Below are 22,816 nucleotides of genomic sequence, written 5' to 3' on the forward strand. Positions count from 1 at the left end.
GGGAGAGGGAGAGAGAGCAGCAGCCTGCGAACGGCCATTTCATTGAACTGGGACTCTGAGAGGATGTACTCTGGAAGAATAAAACTGAAGTAGCGGTGCCCGAGTGGCTCAGTCAGTTGGGCATCTGACTTCGGCTCAGGTCATGGTCTCACAGTTGGTGGGTTCGAGCCCCGCGTCGGGCTCTGTGCTGACAGCTCAGAGCCTGGAGCCGGTTTCAGATTCTGTGTCTCACTCGCTCTTTGCCCCTCCCCGACTTGTGCTGTCTCTGTCTCTCTCAAAAATAAATAAACTTAAAAAAACAAACAAACAAAAACAAAAAAGAATAAAACTGAAGTAGACAGACCCTCAAAGGGACTGCAGGTCGGCCCTGAACAATTTCTACTGGGAGTAAGCTGATTCCACAGTGTGAGTATAAATAAAACCTCCCTAGAAGATACTTTCCTTAGGCCTCAGATTTTTTTATAATCAATTTTCCAAGTTGCAAGTTTGATATAAAATACACAATCAAAAGAGATCAGGCATGTGAGTAAATAATACAACATGAACACAAGACAGAAGAAATAGAAGACAAAAACAGACCACAATCATTCCAGATATTAGTTACCAGATTTAAAAATAACTACAGTTGACTCTTGAACAGTGCAGCAGTGGGGAGCATACAGACCCTGAGGAGTCAAAAATCCGCATATAGATGGGGCGCCTGGGTGGCTCGGTTGAGCGGCCAACTCTTGATTTCGGCTCAGGTCATGATCTCGCAGTTGGTAGGACCGGACCCTGTGCTGGGCTTTGGGCTGACACCACAGAGCCTGCTTGAGATTCTCTCTCCCTCTCTCTCTGCCCCTCCCCCACTCACACACTCTTGCACTCTCTCAAAATAAACATTTTTAAAAATCTACGTATAACTTTTGACTCGCCAAAACCTAATAGCCTACTGTTGACTAGAGCCTTATTGATAACATAACTAACACATATTTTCCAGGTTACATGTATTATATACTGTATTCTCACAACTGAAACTTGAGAAAAGATGTTATTAAGAAAGTCGTAAGGAAAGGAAAATATATTTACTGTACTGTAAAAAATCCGCATAGAAGTGGGCCGCACAGTTCACACCCATGTTGTTGACGAGTCAACTATCCACTTCCGATATTCCAGGACTTTAAAGACAAGATTTACAATTTTAGCAGAGAACTAGAAACTATAAAAAAAGAACCAAATGGAGGCTCTAAAACTAAAAAAAGGATATACAACTGAAACTAAGAACTCAATGGACGGATTTAAAAGAAGATAGACAGATAAAAGGAGAAAGACAAGTTAAAATAAAAGATCTCAAATGAAGCCCAGGAAATAAAAATTTGGAAAACACAGACTTAGAGGCTAGGAGACAGAGATGCAGAACACATATGAAACTGAAATTCCAGAAAGAAAGGAAAAAGAGCCTGGAACAGAAGCAATACACAAGAATGACTGAGAACTGTCTAAAAGTAACAAGACAGTAAGCCACAGGTTCAAGAAGCTCTAAGAATCCTAAGTAGACTAAACTTTAAGAAACAAAGATAAACTTCATACCTAGGAATATCACAATAAAATAGCTAAAAGAAAGAGCAAACAATTAATACAGCCTGGGAAATAGGAAGGTTACAGTGATACTGACAGTTAACCTACTACTGAAAAGGACGGGAAACCCAAACACAAAGAGTCTTCTAAAGCGCTTTTATAAAAGGAAGAGAGCACAACCTAGAATTCTATACCCAATACAAATAACCTACAAGAATAACTTGAAATAAAAAGTTTCAGACAGACCCATCACTAGCAGACCTAAACTGAAAGAAATATCCAAAGGTGCAAAAAAAAAAAAACCAAACCAGATAGAAACTCACCAGGTACACAAAGGAATGAAGAACGACAAAATGGTCAATGGTCAATATATGAATAAATCCAAATAAAATGACTGTGTAAGATAATAGTTTCTTACAGGAATCAACGTATGTAAGACTTAAAATATGAAACAACAAAGGCACAAAGGGAGCACAGGGGTAAGCGGAGTTAGGCATCCTATGGCTGTTGCGTTGCCCTTCAAGAAGGTAAAAGCACCCAGTTTACAACAGGATGATAAATCAAAGATATAAATTATAATCTCTAGGGGAGAGGATTCTGGGAAGATGGTAGAGGAGGAAGCCCCACAAATCTGTCTGCCGCCTCCCCCGCCTCCGCCCCAGGCAACTACAGTGGCAGAGGCTGTCTGATGTAACTGTGCTGGATCTCTGGCGTCTACTGAAAGCTTGCAATGTCCAAGAGAAAAACTCATGCAGTAAACTGCAGTCAGTTCTGGTCAATCTCAGCTCTCCGGACAGTAGCAGCTACTCATCCCTGCCCCTGGCCATGGGGCGGGAAGCAGTGCACATATTCAGTTCCTGGCACAGCCTGTACACAGCATGTAGGAGCCAGGGTGTGCAGAAAGGACCGTGTTTTCCAAATACTGACAATCTGTGCTCTGACCACCAAATGCTGCTTCTGAAAACAGAGGTGCAGACAAGCAGCAGATCGTCACTGTTGTTGCACCACCCCCACACCACAGCAAGCCCCTCATCCTCTAGCGGAGTCACTCACGGGGGACTTTAAGAAGCTTGTCCCTTATATACGCTCACACACGCACACACACACATTCTTCACTCTTCTCATTTTCACCTTCTGGGAGGCAGATATTGATGACTAGGCCATACAAAAGCAAATGCATAGGGGCACCTGGCTGGCTCAGTTGGTGGAGCATGTGACTCATGATCTTGGGGTTGTGACTTCAAGCCCTACACTGTGTACAGAGATTACTTAAAAAAAAAAAAAAAAAAAAAAAAAAGCAAATGCATGCACTATACAGGGGAAATGAGAAAGTGACCACACATGCCCAGAGAAAGGCATAGTCTCAGAAAAGATCTGAGAAACCCTGGTGCGCCTGTGTGGCTTAACTAGTTGACTATCCAACTCTTGATATTGGCTCAGGTCACAATCTCACAGGTTCATGAGTTCAAGCCCCACATCATGCTCCTCACACTGATAGTGTGGAGCCTGTTCAGGATTCTCTTTCTCCACAAGCTCTCTCTCTCTCTCTCTCTCTCTCTCAAAATAAGTAAATAAACTTTAAAAAAAAAAAAAAAAAGATCAGAGAAACCTTAAGTTTAACCTCAGGATGATCCTTGACATAGAGACAGTCTACAGTAAGGGGGAAGGACTGAAGAATAGATGAATTAGTGAATACATAACAAAAACGCCAAACCTGGGGAAGGGGATGTTAACCACATTATTAGACTCACATGTTCACTTTCCAGCAACATCACAAGGCATACAAGAAACAGAAAAGTATGGTCAATTCAAAGGGGGAAAAAGTTTCAACAGAAACTATCCTTTAAAAGACCTGATGGCAAACCTACTAGACAAAGATTTAAAAATGGTCAAAGAACTAAAAAAAAAGATGTGGAGAAAGTCAAGAAAACAATGTATAAATAAAATGGAAAAATCAATTAAGAGATAGAAAACCTAAAAAGATACCAAAAAAATTCGGGAGTTGTAAGTACAATTAATAATTTACTAGAGGGACTCAAAGGCAGACATGAGTAGGCAAAAGAATCAGTGAACCTGAAAATAGGAAAATAGAAATTATCAAGTCTGAGAAACAGAAAGAAAAGACTGAACAGAAAGAAAAGTGGACAGAGAGCATAAGGGACCTGTGGGACACCATCAAACAGACCAAATACAAGTTGTGGGCATCCCAGAAGAAAGGGGCAAAGAGAAGATCTGAAAAACTAACTGGCTAAAAACGTCCCAAATTTGATGAAAGACATGAATATAAACATCTAAGAAACTCAACAAACTCCACAGAAATAAATCAGAGACCTACACCAAGGCACATTATAATCAAACTTTCCAAAGTCAAGGACAAAGACAGAATCTTGAAGGCAGCAAGAGAAATAACTCATCACATATAAAAGATCCTCAGTAAGTTAATGAGCAGATTTCTCATCAGAAACTTCAGAGGCCGGGAGCAGGGGGGCTCAGTTGATTAAGCGTCCAACTTTGGCTCAGATCATGATCTTATGGTTCATGAGTTCAAGCCCCACATGGGGCTCTGTGCTGACAGCTCAGGGCCTGCAGCCTGCTTCAGATTCTGTATCTCCCTCTCTCTCTCTCTGCCCCTCCCTCCCTCCCTCCCTCTCTCTCTCAAAAATAAACATTAAAAGAACAAGAACAACATCAACTACTACTACTACTTCAGAGGCCAGAAAGCAGTGGACCAATATAATCAAAGTGCTAAAGTTTTCAATTAGTAATAATCGCGCCTCGGATAAACCTCATTGGCTACGATACTGCCACTGTGCAAAGCTCAAAGTGCTAAAAGAAAAAGCTTTCAAACAAGAATCCTATATCCTGCAAAACTGTCCTTCAAACAGCCTTAAAAAGGAAAGAAATTCTGACATAAGCTACAACATGCATCAATCTTGATGGCGTTGTGCCAAATGAAATAAACCAGTCACAAAAACCAAACTCTGTATGACTCACTTACATAAGATACTTAAGAGTACTCAAAATCATAGAAACAAAGTAGAATGCCTTCTACTTTTAATGGAAATAGAGTTTCAGTTTTATAAGATGAAAAGAGTTCTGGAAAAGGAAGATGATGATGAATAAATAGCCCATTATGACTATATTTCATACTTCTGAACTGTACACTTAAAAATGGTTAGGGGCGCCTAGGTGGCTCAGTTGGTTAAGTGTCTGACTCTTGATTTCAGCTCAGGTCATGATCTCACAGTTGGTGGGATCAAACCCCATGTTGAGCTCTGAGATCACAGCACGGAACCTGCTTGGGATTCTCTCTCCCTCTCTCTCTGCCCTTCCCCCCACTCATGCACATACCCACTCTCCCTCTCTAAATAAATAAATACACTTCAAAAAAAATGTTAATAGTTAAATATGACAAATTTTATATTATGTCTATTTTACCACAACTTAAAAACTTGGAAAACTAGGGGCGCCTGGGTGGCTCAGTCGGTTAAGCATCCGACTTCAGCTCAGGTCATGATCTCGTGGTTTGTGAGTTCGAGCCCTGCGTTGGGCTCTGTGCTGACAGCTCAGAGCCTGGAGTTGCTTTGGATTATGTGTGTCTCTCTCTCTCTGCCCCTCCCCTGCTTGCACTCTGTCTCTCTCTCTCAAAATAAACACAATAAATAAATAAATAAATAAATAAATAAATAAATAAATAAATCTTAGAAAACTAAAAACAAACAAACAAACCATAACCTCTAGGACAACCACTAATGGCATTTTTAATAAAAGTACATAACTAGCAAGCTAAGGAGAGAGGGCAGAATAATAAACATTAAATCAATGCAAAAGAAAGTTGAAGGAACAAAAAAGAAACACAGAACAAGTGGGTCAAATAAATAGAAAGCTCTGAGTCAATAGATCTAAATTCAAATATGTCAGTAAAGGGGTGCCTGGGTGGCTCAGCAGGTTGAGCGTCCGACTTCAGCTCGGGTCATGATCTCACAGTCCGTGAGTTCGAGCCCCACATCAGGCTCTGTGCTGACAGCCCAGAGCCTGGAGCCTGTTTCAGATTCTGTGTCTCCCTCTCTCTCTCTGACCCTCCCCTGTTCATGCTCTCTCCCTCTGTCTCAAAAATCAATAAAGGTTAAAAAAAATTAAAAAAAAAAAAAAAAAACAAATGTCAGTAAATACTTAAGTGAAACTGTACATAGAACTAAATGCCTTAAATAAAAGCAAAGATTTGCTTTTTATGCCTTGGATAAAAAGCTGTTTAGACATACCTAAATCATCAGAATAAAGGATGAATGCACAAATGAAAACAGCACGCAAACACGGGTGAAAAGGAGCCGGCATAGCCAAGTTGTTGGGCAAGGAGCATTACTAGAGATAAAGAGGGCCGCTCCAGAGTGATAAAGGTTCGCTCCTCCAGCAGTCCGTGCAAAGGCAGGTTACATACAGCAAAAAGCAGTAATAAGTGGTATAATCTGATGACATACATTCACAGCAGTGTGTTTTCGGGAAAAGAGGAGAACGGTACAGAACTGGCAATAAAGGACAAGGAGGACATCCCACTTCCAGGCCCGGTGATGTGAGAAATGTAGGAGGAAGCCAGCACTACTTGAGAGCACTGCAGGGAAAAAACAGTTCCAGCAGGAGAAAACCAATTTTCTACTGGAACAAGAACGTAGGGGAAATTCACCAAAGAAATTAGGGATTTTCGGGGATTCTTGCTGAGGCACCTTGATTTCTGAAGGCTCGGTGTAAAGACTTCAAGAGAAGGTCAGAGGTGGGAGATAGGATCAGAAGAAACAATGTGGGTAGAGTCTTGGAGATTAGAATCCACCTAATGGGAGGATGACCCAATAATTCTGGCCTTGTGGGTGACTGATCACACACAAAAAAAGAAAAAAAGTGGTGGGGGCAGGAGGGGAGCACATGATGAGATTAATCCTGATGGTCCCAAGGCAGAGGGTGATGGAGGAGCTAGGTGTGCTGAGGGAAAGGAGGGGTGTGGGGATCCTGACGGGAATGGCTAAGTTCCTGGGCTTCCTCCCGGCATCTGGCGACACGTATGGTCTGGCAGAGGGCGGCCTCACCCGAAGCGTTCACTGCTCTGCGTTTCTGCTTGAAAAAGGCTGCTAGGTTTGGGCTAAGATTGTAAAGAGCCAATCCATCTCTGGCAGCTACCAAACAGAGGCTTTCTCAGAGGAAGACACAGAGCCAGTGACACAGCCGTCCTCCGAAATCCACCTCTGGAGTTTCTAACTGCCCCAAATCCAGAGGATTGTCCCCAAGTTTTAATAATGTTGTTAAACACAATTAATCTAACAAAACCAAGTGTTACTTTTCTGCGGACCGTAGCGAAGGATGGGCAGTTTACCAGTTCTATGCCTTTGTATTTCATTCACTTATTCAAGAGATTTTATTTTGTACCGACTATGTGCTAAACAATGTTCTACACTCTGGGGATATAGCGGTCTGGATACAAAGCAAGGGGGTTACAAAACAAAAACCTGTGCCTTCATGGAGTTTATATTTTAGAATAGACATTAAACAAATATGTACATTTATAGCATGTTAGAAGGTGTTACGAAAATAAGAAAGAGGAGAGCAGGATGAAGAGGCCTGGAGTACAGTGGAAGTTTCCATTTTAACTAGGATGGTCAGGGCGTGTAGGTGGCTCAGCCGGTTACATGCCCAATTTCAGCTCAGGTCGCGATCTCACAGTTGGTGAGTTAGAGTCCGCATCAGGCTCTCTACTGTCAGCGCAGAGCCTGCTTGGGATCCTGTCTCCCTCTCTCTCTCTGCCCCTCCCACCATGAGCATGCATGCTCTCTCTCAAAAATAAACATTAAAAAAAATATAGGATGATCAAAACAGCTCCTATGAAATTATTCCTGACAAAAGTAATTTTAATAAAAAAAAATCAATCTTCTAAATCTAACTACCAGTTTACAGAAAATACAGAGGACAAAGGAACATGATAAAAACAGCCAGGGGATGCAATCAGCAAATCCAGAATGAGGGACTCTTTCCACCAGACAATCCAATGGTTTTCCACAACTTAATTACAAAGAAAAAACAAAAAAAAAAAAGGGGAGAAATCTATACATTAAAACTCAGCGTGCATGCTTTAGGCCAAGATGGAGTAACAGAGACCAGATCGACCCTCCTCCTTGAAACATCCTAAAGAACAAACAGGGGCACCAGGGTGGTTCAGTCAGGTGAGCGTCCAACTCTTGATTTCAGCTCAGGTCATGATCTCACGGTTCATGAGATCGAGCCCCGCATCTGCCTCTGTGCTAATGGCACAGAGCCTGCTTGGGATTCTCTCTCTCTGCCCCTTCTGCTCTCTCTCAAAATAAATAATAAACATTAAAAAAATAAATTAAAAAAAAATATATATATATATATACATGAAACAATGGTCTTCCAGACAATGGCCGTCAGGTGATGAAGAACCTGATGATCAGGTGATCCTTGAGGGTGGGAAACGAGAGATGAATGCTCCAACAGTCTCAACTTACTGCTCTGAAGAGTTTCCAGGCCACGGGGCTGAATAGTATTTTACCAAAGAAGATAAGGGGATGGCAAATAAGCAGATAAAAAACCAAAACTCAGTATCGCTTGTCACTTGAGAAACAGAAGTTAAAACAAAATACCACTACACACATATTAGAATGTCAAATTAAAAAAAGACTGACCATACCAACTGTTAGGAAGGTTGCAGAGCAACTGAAATTCTTTTTATATACTGTGTGTGTATATACATATATATATATGATTTTTAGTTTTTTTTTTAAGTTTACTTATTTACTTTTGAGAAAGAGCACGCAAGTGGGGTAGGAGCAGAGAGAGAGAGAGAGAGAGAGAGAGAGAGAGACATAGGGAAGGAGAGAGGGAGGGAGAGAGAATCCCAAGCAGGCTCTGCACTGTCAGCACAGACCCGATGCAGGGCTTGAACTCACGAACCATGATATCATGACCTAAGCCAAAGTCAGACGCTTAACCGCCTGAGCCCCCGGGGCATCCCGAGCAACTGCAACTCTTATACACTGTTGGTGGACATGTAAAATTGTAAAACCACTTGAAAAAGTTTGCAGTTTCTTAAAAAATTAAATATACAACTACTATATGATTCCATTCCTGAGCATATTACCCAAGAGAAAAAGAAATATATTGTTCACACACAGACTTGTACCTGAATATTCACAAGAGTCCTGTCATAGCCAAACAACAGAAATAACCCCAACGTTCATCAAGAGGTGAGTGGAGACCAACTAATCTTTGACAAAGCAGGAAAGGGCATCAAATGGAAAAAAGACAGTCTCTTTAGCAAATGGTGCTGAGAGAACTGGACGGCAACATGTGGAAGAATGAAACTAGACCACTTTCTTACACCATACACAAAAATAAACTCAAAATGGATGAAAGACCTAAATGTGAGACAGGAAAGCATCAAAACCCTAGAGGAGAAAGCAGGCAACAACCTCTTTGACCTCAGCCACAGCAATTTCTTGCTCGACACATCTCCAAAGGCAAGGGAATTAAAAGCAAAAATGAACGATTGGGACCTCATCAAGATAAAAAGCTTCTGCACTGCAAAGGAAACAATCAACAAAATCAACAGGAAGCCAACCGAACGGGCAAAGACATCTGTAAATGACATAACGGATAAAGGGTTAGTATTCAAAATCTATAAAGATCTTATCAAACTTGGGGCGCCTGGGTGGCGCAGTCGGTTAAGCATCAGACTTCAGCCAGGTCACGATCTTGCGGTCCGTGAGTTCGAGCCCCGCGTCGGGCTCTGGGCTGATGGCTCAGAGCCTGGAGCCTGTTTCCGATTCTGTGTCTCCCTCTCTCTCTGCCCCTCCCCCGTTCATGCTCTGTCTCTCTCTGTCCCAAAAATAAATAAACGTTGAAAAAAAAAAATTAAAAAAAAAAAAAAAAAAGATCTTATCAAACTCAACCCCCGAAAAACAAAGAATCCAGTGAAGAAATGGGCAGAAGACATGAATAGACACATTTCCAAAGGAGACATCCAGATGACCAACAGACACATGAAAAAACATCACTCATCATCAGGGAAATACAAATCAAAGCCACACTGAGATAACATCTCACACAGGTCAGGATGGCTAAAATTAATTCACGCAACAACAGATGCTGGCGAGGATTTAGAGAAACGGGAACCCTCTTGCACTGTTGGTGGGAATGCAAACCGGTGCAGCCACTCTGGAAAACAGTGTGGAGGTTCCTCAAAAAATTAAAAATAGAGGGGCGCCTGGGTGGCGCAGTCGGTTAAGCGTCCGACTTCAGCCAGGTCACGATCTCACGGTCCGTGAGTTCGAGCCCCGCGTCAGGCTCTGGGCTGATGGCTCAGAGCCTGGAGCCTGTTTCCGATTCTGTGTCTCCCTCTCTCTCTGCTCCTCCCCCGTTCATACTCTGTCTCTCTCTGTCCCAAAAATAAATAAACGTTGAAAAAAAAATTAAAAATAGAACTACCCTACGACCCAGCAATAGCACTACTAGGAATTTACCCAAGGGATACAGCAGTGCTGATGCATAGGGGCACGTGTACCCCAACATTTATAGCAGCACTTTCAACAATATCCTAATTATGGAAAGAGCCTAAATGTCCACCAACTGATGAATGGATAAAGAAGATGTGGTTTATATATACAATGGAATACTACTTGGCAATGAGAAAGAATGAAGTCATGCCATTTGCAGCAACGTGGACGGAACTAGAAGGTATTACGCTGAGTGAAGTCAGTCAGATAAAGACAGATATCATATGTTTTCACTCATATGTGGATCTTGAGAAACTTGATAGGAGACCATGGGGTGGGGGAGGGGAAAAAAAGAAGTTACAAACAGAGAGGGAGGGAGGCAAACTGCAAGAAACTTTTAAATACTGAGAACAAACAGGGTTGACGGGGGGGGGGGGGGGAATGGGTGATGGGCACTGAGGACTGAGGAGGGCACTTGTGATGAGCACTGGGCATTGTATGGAAGCCAATTTGACAATAAATTATATTAAAAAAAGGTGAGTGGATAAAAAAATATAGCGTATCCATAAAATGTAATGCTACTCAGGAATAAAAATAATTGATACATGCAAAATGCGGATGAATCTCAAAAGAATTATGCTGAATGAAAGAAGTCAGACAAAATGGAACTTAAGATTCCACTTCTTTAAAACTCCAGAAAATGCAAGCTGATCTCCAGTGAAGAAGAAGATCAGTGGTTGCCTGAAGGAGGGGCAGGTAAGAGGGATTACAAAGGGGCCTGAGGAAACTTTTGGAAATGATAGATATAATCCGTATCTTCAGTGTGATTTCACAGGTGTACGCATATGCCAAACTAATCAGGGCTCCCAGGTAACTCAGTTGGCTAACATCTGACTCTTGATTTCAGCTCAGGTCACGATCTCACAGCCATGAGATGGGGCCCTGCATCGGGCTCCGCACTGAGCAGGGAGCCTGCGTGGGATTCTCTCTCTCTCTCTGTCTCTCTCTCTCTCTCTCTCTCTCTCTCTCTCTCTCTCTCTCCGCCTCTACCCCACTCACGCATGCGAGTGCTCTCTCTCAAAATAAATAAACATTTTATAAAACACTCTAAATATGAGTTTACTGAATGTCAGTTGTGCCTCAAAAAAGCTATTTTTTAAAACTGCAACATGTGGCTCATGTCTGAATCCTGATTCAAACAAACCAACTGTTTCAAATAGTTTAGTGGAGATTTAATTATACTAAAGAATAAATATTTTATTTAATGGTGATCTTTGTGATTAGGTTTTTGTTGCTGCTGTTTTTATACTTAAAGACTTTACTTTTTTTTAGAGCAGTTTTAGGTTTACAACAGAATTGGGAGCAAAGTACAGAGTCCCACATACACCTGCTCCCACACATGCACAGCCTTCCCCATTATCAGCATCCCCCGCCAGTGTTATACTGGTTACCACGGATGAACCTACAGTGACACACCATAATCACACAAAGTTCACATTTTAACTTCACGTCCACTTTTGGTGTACATTCTATGGGTTTAGAGAAATGTATAATGAAATGTACCCATCATTACGGTATCATACAGTGTGGATTCACTGTCCTAAAAGTCCTGTGCTCTGCTTAATCTTCTCTCCTCCTACTCTATGGTAACCAGTGATCTTTTTACTGTCTCCACAGTTTTGCCTTTTCTAGAACTGTCACAGAGTTGTAATCATACAATATGTACTAGATTGTCTGTAAGTCATATTTTAGAGATAACACACTTATGAAGAGGGAGGCAGGTAGATCAAGACAGGCCTCACGGAGATGGTAACATCTGAGCAAAGACTGGAGAGAAGCAGAAGAGAGAAAGTCATAGTAGTGGTGCCAGACCAGACTGAGTAGGTCCCAGAAGGCCACCTGAAATGTGGACCACTGTGAGGTTTTAAATGGCAGAGAAACATACTGACTTACATTTTAATATCTAGAAGCAGGAGACTTACTAGAAGGCTACGGCAGTGATTCGAGTTACAGATGATGGCAGCTTATGGGAGGCCAGCAGCAGGGGAGGCAATGAGAATTATGTTCTGTAAACCAGTATAGATGGTCTGCAGGAGGGACACAAAAATGATACAGGCGATTCCCATCTTCAATGAGCAGCGGAGAAGAAATGAGAGCTAATAAAGACAGAGACAGTCTATAATGGAGGTAAGTCACAAGGTACACACAGGGGAAGACGCAAGGTGGACCTAACTTAGGGGAGAGACAGGAAAAGAGTCCATAACAATTCTCAATAAATGTTGCCTGAATTATTTAATTTTTTTAATGTTTATTTTATTTTTGACGGGGGGGGGGGGGGAAGGGCAGAGAGAGGAAGACACAGAATCTTCCTCTGTGAAGGAGGAGGCTCCAGGCTCTGAGCTGTCAGCACAGAGCCAGACGCAGGGCTCAAACTCACAAACTGCAAGATCATGACCTGAGCCCGAAGTCGGACGCTTAACCGACTGAGCCACCCGGGCGCCCCAGTGTTGCCTAAATTATGTGCAGGGATCTCAATGTCAAAACCCCGTTTTAGTGAATGGCACCATCAATCATCAAGTCACCCAAGCCAGAAGTCCAGAAGTTATTGTGGTCTCCTTGTTCCCTACATCTAATCTACCATAAAAATCCATCTATTCTAACAGCCTAAGAGCTTTCAAATCCGTCCTCATTTCCTTCCCTCACTACAACTTAGTTCCATGAGGGCTGAGATGTCAAGTTTGTTCACAGTGCCTAGATGAGTGTCTAGAAAAATAACAGATGCTCATTTAAAAGTTTCTGAATGATGAGGCACCTGGGTGGCTCAGTCGGTTAAGTGTCTGACTTCAGCTCAGGTCATAATCCTGCAGCTCGTAAATTCAAGCCCCCCATAGCTTGGGATTCTCCCTCTCTCCCTCTCCCTCTTTCTCTCTCCGCCCCTACCCCATTGTGCGCTCTTTCTCTCTCAAAATAAACTTTAAAAACATAAATAGGGGCGCCTGGGTGGCGCAGTCGGTTAAGCGTCCGACTTCAGCCAGGTCGCGATCTCGCGGTCCGTGAGTTCGAGCCCCGCGTCAGGCTCTGGGCTGATGGCTCGGAGCCTGGAGCCTGTTTCCGATTCTGTGTCTCCCTCTCTCTCTGTCCCTCCCCCGTTCATGCTCTGTCTCTCTCTGTCCCAAAAAAAAAATAAATAAAAAAACGTTGAAAAAAAAATTAAAAAAAAAAAAACATAAATAAATAAATAAATAGAATTCATGGTCAATACAACATGCATTATTTCACAAAAATATTGCATTTCTGCTTCCACAATACAAACATTAAGGAAAGTATATTTTATACATATCAAAGAGACATCAGTCTTTAATGATTTTTGACAATTATCTAAACAACATTTAAAATAGGGGCGCCTGGGTGGCTCAGTCGATGAAGTGTCCGACTTCATTTCAGGTCGTGATCGATCTCACGGTTTGTGAGTTGGAGCCCCGCGTCGGGCTCTGTGCTGACAGCTCAGAGCCTGGAGCCTGCTTCTGATTCTGTGTGTGTGTGTCTCTCTCTCTGCCCCTCCCTGCTCACGCTCTGTCTCTCTCTCCCTCTCTCTCTTTCAAAAATAAACATTAAAAAAAATTTATTTAAACAACATTTAAAATAAATTCCAAATAGGGAATGACTGATACTAAGTACGGGGTTTCTTTTGGGATGATGAAAATGAAATTAAGATAGTGGTAATGGGGGGCGCCTGGGTGGCTCAGTCGGTTAAGCATCCAACTTCGGCTCAGGTCATGATCTCGTGGTTCGTGAGTTCGGGCCCCACGTCGGGCTCTGTGCTGACAGCTCGGAGCCTGGAGCCTGCTTTGGAATCTGTGACTCCCCCTCTCTCTGACCCTCCCCCACTCATGCTCTGTCTCTCTCTGTCTCTCAAAAATGAATAAATGTTTTAAAAAAAATTTTTTTTAAAAGATAGTGGTACCGGTTGCAAAACTCTGAATATACTAAAACCAAGCTGTAGCTTAAAAGAGTGAATTTTATGGTATGTGAATTACATCTTAATAAACCTATTATTGCAAAATGAAATAAATTCCTTAGCTTGGCACACAGGCCCTTGTGATTTGGCATACACCTACCTGTCCAGTCTCACCGTCCGCCACTTTCCCAATTACGTCTGCGAGTTTCATCTGTATCAAATTACTCATGACTCCCCGCAAAAGCCCTCTCTGCCCACAGGACTCCACGTTAAGCATGTGGCTCCCTCGTCCCTGCATCTGCCCTTCCAGACCTAGCTTAAGGGTCGGGAGAGCCTCTCATTCCACACCCCATTTCAACCACATCACCTCGTCCCACCGACCAAAGGCTTGCAGAGCACAGATGTGCCTCTATCACATGGCTTTATCATAGCAGACCAGGCATTTTGTGACCGTGAAAAATAGTAGACAGTCAATAAATAATTAAGTCTAATATACAACTTCATATTCTATAATATGCAAATACCACTTAAAAGCAAATTTATTCAACTTCAGCCATAAAAACTTTTTGATTAACAAAACAGGACAGGGGCTCCTGGGTGGTTCAGTCAGTTAAGCGTACAACTTTGGCTCAGATCACGATCTCACAGTTCATGTGTTCGAGCCCCGCGTCGGGCTCTGTGCTGACAGCTCAGAGCCTGGAGCCTGTTCTGGATTCTGTGTCTCCCTCTCTCTCTGCCCAACCCCCCGCTCACAGACTCTATCTCTCTCTCTCAAAAATAAATGAACACTAAAAAAATGCTTTTAATATGGCAAAAACCTTACAATTATTAAATCTGTTTGCTGAACATACAGGATTCATTAATACTTTTTTTTTTTCATGTTTAAGTTTTTCATTAGCAAAAAAAGCAAAGTTACTAATATTTAGGAAAATTATGTGTAATATTCTCTGAGAGAAAACTTCAGTGTTCTCAGACCAGCAAAAGTGTAGCAGTCCATCACTTTCTCCCACGAGTCCCTAAAAGCAAGTACGAAAGTGGAATGTGTGAAAAATAAGGTAGCAGACGTGTCCAAAGGGTCGTAATTATGCTCCTAAAAAGCTAAAACTAAAACACCTAATCGTACCTCCTCTTACTTTTCCACAGTGTAATTCCAATTTGATACATGTTCTTGGTTTGTTTCCTTCACAATTCAACACAGTCAACCAATGAGCACGTCTGAGGTAAAAGCCGCCTGCTTCTAGAACGCCTCACGATTATTAGCTTGTCTCAACTGCATCAAAGTTTGTGGGACCCACGCTTCAAATCACTGGCATCAACACTTGCCCTCTGCTTTCGCTTCTTGTTCTTAGTAAGGCAGAAAGAGGGGCTTTAAAACCTTTTTTATAGCAATAAAACTCTTAAAACGTTACCCAGAAACTTAATATGCGAAACTAAATAAAAGCTCGGCGATCCCAGTTCATACCCTACTTTAACAGGGTGAGGGGCCCGCACCCCTGCCCCCCAACTCCTCGCTGCATTAACAACGCTGTAAAAAATGGCGGCGCCATGGCAACTGACCTGTTGCCAAGCAAGCAGAACACCAAGCAACTACTCCAAATGACAGTGCGCGCGTTGATCCATAAAACTCTAATTTAGCATAGTATCAATATATGGCATACAAATGCACCAGATGTTCAAAAATCTAAAAGACATTTAGCTGAAAATGACTAGAAGACAATAGGAATTCTGTGTTTCAAAAGGAACACACACAAATATTCTTTTTACTACATTCCAGCAAGATGCAGTTGGGTCCAAGACAGTCCAAGAATGAGATAGTTCCTCAATTATACTTCTCTCAGAAATACTACAAGTACTAAGTTTTAAATAATTCACTCTTTTTAACATTTATTTATTTTTGAGAGAACATGAGCAAGGGAGAAAGAGAGAGAGGGAGACACAGAATCCGAAGCAGGCTCCAGGCTCCGAGCTGTCAGCACAGAGCCCGACGCGGGGCCCAAACCCACAAACTGCGAGACCATGACCTGAGCTGAAGTGGGATGCTCAACCGACTGAGCCACCCAGGCGCCCCCTAAAGAATTTATTTTTTAAAGAAGAGTGAATTCAAAAAAATTATCTGCCTTTGGAAAATTGTGGGCTAGAATCATCAAGTGTCAATGAACAGGCAGACCAGATGAAGCACTTTATCACGAATACTGAAATGAATAGTGGCTTTATAAAAACACAGTTTGGTATTATGGTTTCTAAAAGCATCATTATTCTTTATTATTACATTTATTATTCATTACCATTACTTGATGTTTCCATGAACATAAATCCCAAATTCAAAAGTTTAAAAGCCGTAACAACATCAAGAAGAAACCAAATAGGTTAGGGGCAAAACATATAAAACAAGTATTAATGTTTTCTAACAAAAAGGGGATATAACCGGGGCACTGGCTCACTGGGTTGGAAGAACGTGTGACTCTTGATCTCCGGGGTCATGAGTTCGAGCCCCTCACTGGGTGTAGAGATTAAACAAACAAACTTTAAAAAAAGGGGAGGGGGAATATAACCAATTCATCTGGTTACCATTTATATATATATATCTTTTTTAGTAAGCTCTACGTCGAACGTGGGACTCAAACTCATGATTGAGGTCAAGAATCACGTACGTGCTCTACCAACTGAGCAAGCCAGGTGCCCCTCTGCTTACACCTTTTAAAAAAATCTAGCCTTTTGTCAAAAGTAGAGTGACATGAACCAGATTTACCCTGTTGTCTCGAACAACTGAAAACCGGACCACTACATGAAGCAAGTATTCAAGGCACTGGACACCAAGCAACATAGTACAGTGAACCCTGAGAGAGCACAAAGCAGTAAGTCCTACAACCAAAGAGTTTCCAGCTGACAGCTTAGGGAGAGGGAACTCAGGACAAGTCAGGCAGTCTCTCTGAGTTGAGGGGACAGGCTGGGGTCAGGGAAGCCAAGGCAGGCCTGAGTTCGGGTTGGGGGGGGGGGGCGGCGGGAAGAATGTCAGAGAAGCGAGAAGGCTGTGCACAACTGCTGCGCCTGCCCGAGGTCTGCAGAGGGCCCCGCGGGTAGTGGGCACGGCACTGACAGCACGTTACTACACATCGGAAGAAAATTCTTGAAGCCTGTGGATGAAGAACCACCCAAAACGATAAAAGGGAACAATCCACGAAGCTCACAAAGGGCCAAGAACAGTGCGGGCTCCCAACAGCCAGAGTAGAAAACCTCGGAATTCACAGACCGTCAGTGGAGCACGCACAAGAGTTTTGACTCCGTGGGGGCAAATAATTAGCCCTGGATGAAAAGCTGCTCCGATGCTGCCTACCAAAGCCTGAAGATCTGAAATGAACAAACTATTTCTAAGGAACTTAACCATGTCCCAGAAAAAATGCTCAAGAATATTTATAGGAATACAAAAATATCCAGCATCCATCAAAGTAAAATTCATAATGTCTGGCATCCAAATTAAAAACTACCAGACAAGCAAAGAAGCAGGAAAAGGCAACCCATAATGAGGAGAAAATCAATCAATCAAAACCAACCCAGAAATGACGCAGATGATAGAATTCAGAGACAAAAGCATTAGAACAATTACAACTGTATTTCAACGTGTGTAAGATATTAGAGGAAAGACTATGTTAAGCAGAAACATGAACTATATATATATTTTTTAAAGACCCAAATCAAACTTCTAAGGTATGAAACCTATAATGTCTGAGATGAAAAATTCTGGATGGGATTAAGGGCAGATCATACACTGTAAATGAATAGAGAACTTAAAGACACAGCACAGGGACGCCTGAGTAGCTCAGTTGGTTGAGTGTCTGACTCTAGATTTCGGCTCAGGTCGTGATCTCGTGGTTCATTAGTTCGAGCCCAGAGACAGACTCCGTGCTGACAGCAAGGAGCCTGCTTGGGATTCTCTCTCCCTCTCTCTCTGCTCCTCCCCTGCTTGAGTGCACTCTCTTCCTCTCTCAAATAAATAAGCATTAAAAAAAGACACAGCAATAGAAACTATCCAAAATGAAACAAAAAAAAGACAAACAGATTCAGTAAGCAGGGGGACTTCAATTAGCCTATCATACACGGGGCTGTACACTTTAAATACGTCATTAATTTTATGTCAATTATGCCTCAATAAGGCTGTTTTTAGGAACCTAATCTTTCAAGACAAGGTTGAGCCCTCAATACTGTTGGTTTTTTAAGTCCTATATTTATCTTCAATATAGCCATACATCTTAATCATCTTTCTGGTTTAATTAGGTACCCAAATAATCACCTCAAAAAATAAAGCTCTCCTAAGCTTTCCATTTCCACTTGTGTTCTCAAGGAACCTCATCATGAACGCCTTAACAGTAACATTAAACAATTACCCAGGGCCACCTGGGTGGCTTAGTCGCTTAACCAACCGACTCTTCATTTTGGTTCCCAACATGATCTTGCCAGTTCATGGATTCGAGTTTGCGCTGACGGTGCGGAGCCTGCTTGAGATCCTCTCTCCCTCTCTCTCAAAATAAATAAATAAACTTTAAAACAACAACAGATACCCAGCTAAAAGAACTGAGTACACAGCCATCCCATCTCACTATGCACCTTGATAAAGAGGCAAAATTTCTGAACCAATTATAAAAATTAAAAACAAAAATTTCATTTCATCAGAATCTCTAGATCAATGCTGTCCCATAGAATTTCCTGGAGTAACAGAAATGTTCTGTTCTGCACTATCCAATATGGCAGCCAGTAAGTACACAGTGCTATAGAGCACTTGAATTGTGGCTAGTGTGACAGAACAGAATTTTTTATTTTATTTAGGTTGTTTGTTTTTTTTAAGTAATCTCTGTGCCTAACGTGGGGCTTGAATTCATGACCCCAAAATCAAGAGTCACATGATCTATCAACTGAGCCATCCAGGAGTCCCTTATCTAAATTTAATAAATTTAAATTTAAATATTTTCATATAGTAGTGGCTCCATTATTGGGCAGCTCAAGACAAAAAGAAAATCTATACTAAAATTTTTAAGATTAGAATTTTCAAAATAATTTGATATTTATAGCTTACATATATTACTAATTTTTAAATTAATAAACACCATAAAATTATAAACACTGAAAACCTTTCTTTTTTTAAGTAGGCTGTATGCCCAATGTGGGACTCAAACTCATGACCCCAAGATCAAGCACATGCTCTACCAACTAAGCCAGCCAGGCACCCCTGAAAAAACCTTTTTTTTTTTTTTTTTTATTCTGAGTGAGAGAGAGAGAGCGCACACAAGAAGAAGGACAGAGAAAGAGGGAGAGAGAGAATCTCAAGCAAGCTCCATACTAACAGTGTGGAGCTCAAACTCATGAACTGTGAGATCATGACCTGAGCAGAGATCAAGGGCCAGATGCTTAACTGACTGAGCCACCCAGGCGCCCCTAAAAAAACTATTTTTTAAAGCTCGGCTCAAAGGAGCATTTCACCTAAAACTTCCTGGTTCCTTTAATCCCCCCACTCTCCACCACAGGAAGGATTAGGTGACCCTCTGTATCCTGCCAGCAATGTATGAGGGACTGGGGACAGTGGGGAATGAGAAGTAACTCCCTAACGGGGATGACATTTCCTTTTAGGGGTGTTTTGGAACTAGACGGGGTGGTGGTTGCACAACAATGTGAATGTACTAAATGCCAATAAATTGTTCGCTTTACAACAGTTAATTTTAGGGGTGCCTGGGTGGCTCAGTTAGTTAAGTGTCCAACTTTGGCTCAGGTCATGATCTCACAGTTCTTGAATTTAGCTCTGCATCAGGCTCTGTGCTGACAGCATGGAGCCTGGAGCCTGCTTCAGGTTCTGTCTCTCTCTCTCTCTCTACCCCTCTTCTGCTGGCACTCTCTCTCCCTCAAAAATAAACATTAAAAAATAATAAGATAAAATGGTTAATTGTATATGTTATGTGAATCTCACCTTGATAAAAAAAATTGCGAGGTGCCTGGCTGGCTCAGTTGGAAGAGTATATGACTCTTGATCTCAGGGTCATGAGTTCAAGCCCCATGTTGGGTGTGGAGATTAAACAAATAAAACAAACAAAAAAAATTAATGTATTTAAGCAAGATGTGCACCTCTAATTTACATAAATTCATTATAACGAGAGCACAAAAAATAGGGAAAATCAGCTTCTACGTGTAATCTAAAAATTCATTTTTCCTTGGATTTCCATTTCTTAAATGACTGAGCCTGCTACTTAGTTATTAAATGTGCATTACAAAATGCCTATTCAAGGAACATCAGCCACACCAAGAACATGTTCGTACTAAACTCAGAACCACATCCAGCTGTGACAAGTTAGCAGAAGAGGAGACTTAAAAAAAAATTTTTAAGTTTATTTATTTTGAGAGAGAGAACATGAGCGGGAGAGGGGCAGAGAGAGAGAGAGAGAGAATCCCAAGAAGGCTCCACACCCTGTGCAGAGCCTGACACAGAGCTCAATCCAACGAATCCTGAGATGACGACCCGATCTAAAATCAAGAGTCGGGCACTCAAAGGACTGAGCCACCCAAGGACCCCGAGCCTTAAAGTATTTAAACCTGAACTGGTGGCTCAAAGAACTATGCCGCTGCCCTCTATGAAAGCAGAAGCTCCCAGAAAACTCTACAGCATTAAGCCCACACTAACTACTCCCTCTACTCTGCTATCCCTACCTTCTGCGTCCGCGCTAATTCTGAGAGCAGAACGAACCCCACGCCAGCAGAGGTAAAGGCACGTAACCTTCCGTGAGAGGGGTGCATGTGTGTGTGCGTAACACAGCACAGAAATACCCTTAGTTCAGGTCAACGTTAATGTTTAGGTAACCCCAAAATTTTAATTTACCTTTTCAGACACAGGCCATCAAGCAGTCTTTCCTGGCCACTAGATGAAACTGAAGAATAGCACAGTTCAACTTTAGGAGCAAAGACTCACCTAAGTGCCCTCAGTTTAAGTACAAAGGAAGCCTTGAGGTTCTAGGCAGACAAAAACTAGTCCTTAATTAAATTACACTATGATAAAATCAAACATGGCACAGCTCACATTTGAGTCAATCAGAAAAAGGCTTGCAATTTTCTTTATACTCTGGTCTCTGAAAAATAGAACAAAACTAGTAACACCAAGAAATATATACCTTGGATGGAGGTGGGACAGGGTTAGTTTGGTTTAGGGTTTTTTGTTTGTTTGTTTTTGCATAGGGGAAGGAGGACAGTAATAATACATAAGGAAGGGATTAGTTGCTGAACAATACTAACCAGATAGTTGGTACGGGTGAAATCAAGGGTTTTTTAAAAATATCTCAGATATTTTAACTTATCATTTCACACCTTATTGAAGATATGGTTCTTAAATTTACTCCACAGCTCAAGTTCAATGTGAACCTGTAAAAAAATATATTGGGTGGGACTGGGGGTGGAGACCGGATAGTTGATATTTAAATGTTACTCTCATATCTGTTAAACTGAAGGGTGGCTAAACTAACATTATCCATTATAACCTTAATTCATATAATCTTAAGAAATCACTCCCCTCCAAATACCCCTGTAATTGTATTTTAAGCTCTGAAGACTATTTCAACATACATGCAGTAGTAAAGCGACTCACTCCAATCTGCGCCAATCAACCAAACCAATCTGTGTTTTCACTGCCAGGAAGAAGAGGAATATAATTGGGCACGAAGCAGATTCTGGCAACCATAAACATAAAACTCCAGAACACCTGGGAGCACATGGAAACAACCAACCAACTGATCCAATAAAGCACTACTTCTATCTTTAAATGTTTGTTTTTAAGTATTTTAAGCACGGAGCCCAATGCGGAACCCAATCTAGGGCCTGAACTGAGCACCCTGAGATCATGACCTGAGCTGAGGTCAAGAGTAAGACATTTAACCGACTGAGCCACTCAGATGCCCCTAAGTGTTTTTCTTAAAAAGGATTTCTGGCTGACTCTCCCTGAAATACAGTAGGTTGAAATCTGACTCCAACTTAACAATGAATGGTATCTTGGAGTTTTTCCTTTCTTAGTGATATATAAAATGATGTTGCATTAAAAACAGAACTACCCTACGGCCCAGCAGTTGCACTACTAGGTATTTATCCAAGGCATACAGCTGTGCTGTTTCGAAGGGGCACACGCACCCCCATGTTTATAGCAGCCCTATCGACAATAGCCAAAGTCTGGAAAGAGCCCAAATGTCCATCGATGCGTGAATGGATAAAGAAGATGTGGTATATATATACAAGGGAGTATTACTCGGCAATCATAAAGAAGGAAATCTTGCCATCTGCAACTACATGGATGGAACTGGAAGGTATTACGCTAAGCGAAATTAGAGAAAGACAAATACCATATGACTTCACTCATATGAAGTCTTTGAGATGCAAAACAGATGAACATAAGGGAAGGGAAGCAAAAATAATACAGAAACAAGGAGGGGGACAAAACATAAGAGACTCTTAAAGACAGAGAACAGAGGGTTACTGGAGGGGTTGTGGAAGGGGGATGGGCTAAATGGGTAAGGGGCATTGAGGAAGACACTTGTAGGGATGAGCACTGGGTGTTATAATAGGGGATGAATCGCTGGAATCTACTCCTGAAATCATTATTGCACAATATGCTAACTAACTCGGATGTAAATAAATAAATAAACAAACAAAACACCAAAACAAAAAAGAAAAATAAATAAGTAATGGTGCATCTTACAACTAAGGGCATCTTAGAATGAATGCACTACCTTGGGCAAGTTATTAGGTTGAACCAGAACAAAAAGCCTCTGTTTCCTCATCTGGAAAA

At 41.7% G+C, this 22,816-nt stretch overlaps 1 protein-coding gene and 1 pseudogene across 2 annotated transcripts in view; both read right to left on the minus strand.

Moving 5' to 3' along the window:
• RCOR1 (REST corepressor 1) overlaps positions 1-22,816 on the minus strand; it is a 132,414-nt gene that overhangs the window by 100,697 nt on the left and 8,901 nt on the right. The gene's annotated exons all lie outside the window — the stretch shown is intronic.
• Positions 4,297-4,376, minus strand: LOC112856768 (U4 spliceosomal RNA; annotated as a pseudogene).

This window comes from Puma concolor, chromosome B3 (assembly GCF_028749965.1).
Source record: "Puma concolor isolate L17-30 chromosome B3, mPumCon1.1.hap2, whole genome shotgun sequence".
NCBI classification, from domain to species: domain Eukaryota; kingdom Metazoa; phylum Chordata; class Mammalia; order Carnivora; family Felidae; genus Puma; species Puma concolor.